This window comes from Macrobrachium nipponense, chromosome 25 (assembly GCF_015104395.2).
Source record: "Macrobrachium nipponense isolate FS-2020 chromosome 25, ASM1510439v2, whole genome shotgun sequence".
Lineage (NCBI taxonomy): Eukaryota > Metazoa > Arthropoda > Malacostraca > Decapoda > Palaemonidae > Macrobrachium > Macrobrachium nipponense.
The window spans coordinates 17262003-17263277 of record NC_087214.1 but is presented as its reverse complement, the minus strand read 5'-3'; positions in this window follow the sequence as shown (position 1 = coordinate 17263277).

The following is a 1275-nucleotide window of genomic DNA, read 5'->3' as shown; positions in this document are numbered from 1 at the left end:
TTATTATCAAAACTTTGACCTCTCTCTCTTATTTTCATTTTAGCTTTAGCCTCACTCAGAATAACTGCAGTAGAATGAGTATCAGATGCAAATTTTCTGTTCTGTATAGCACAATTCTCCGTCCTTAACAAATAAGGAAAAGTAAAAAAAACATCTTTTAAAGGAAAGCAAAAACTTCAATAGCAATTATTTAGGTCCAGCCCACAAACCTGTTGTATACAATTATAGACAATTCTTTTATAGAACTATGAACAGTCCTATTTATAACAACATACTTATCGGCCTTTTTTATATAAAAAGGTAGACATATGTAACTACACGATTCCCTTGTAAGCGATCGCTTGAATGAACTAGTTCAAAGTATCCTAATGACGCTGCCCACTCGAATATCGGAAACTTTACCCCCAACTTTTCCTCAGACACTGGAAGCCCCACTCAGACATTCAGATCACTTGCAAGATCTACTGGAGGCCTTTCTTATCGTCCTACAGATGTTAGGCACTAGTCTTTATTTCTCTGGGGCGTTTAACATTCTGAAATAAGGGCCAGTTAATGGTCCTTAATATTTCCGCATTTTTCGTTAACGGTGCAATATTTCATGATTTTTCTAAGTAATTTGCTTCGCCCAAACCCTATATTTTTGCTTTGCCGAACCTGCGGAAACTCAGGTACTGAGTCACAGAATTCCGCTCCTGGCAGAAGAAATGTTGACAGGAAAGCTCATTTTCCTAAAGAATTCCTTGACTTGAGTCTTGGAAGATACCTAAAGACTTGTAGAAGTGCTTCATTACATTCATGAACATAGCCTGGCTAAATGTATGCTGACGAAGTGAGAGGGCCTCATGTTCTGCCTCTGTTCGCTGAAGGTATTTCGTGAAACTTCAGTTTCTTTCAGGTATTTAGTTACCTTCTTGAGAAGATTAGGGCCTTTTATGAGAAGCGAATTGGGCCTGCCTGCTCTTCTCCGCCTCATCCAGCTGCTTTTGCAGCGTCAGATTGGGGCAAGAAGTAGAACTCAGAGAAGAGAGAGAGAGAGAGAGAGAGAGAGAGAGAGAAACTGTACTAGAACGTGGCAATTGCAGGGGAAGTTGTCTCACTGTTAAGAACAGAGAGACAGAGTGAGAGACAGAGATAGCATTTCCAAACTCCCTCTTGATAAAGAAGGGATTCAACAGAGAGAGAGAGAGAGAGAGAGAGAGAGAGAGAGAGAGAGAGACTCACCTAGAACGTGGCGGGGAAGGATTAGAATACCTCATGAGTAATGGCCCTCCCGTG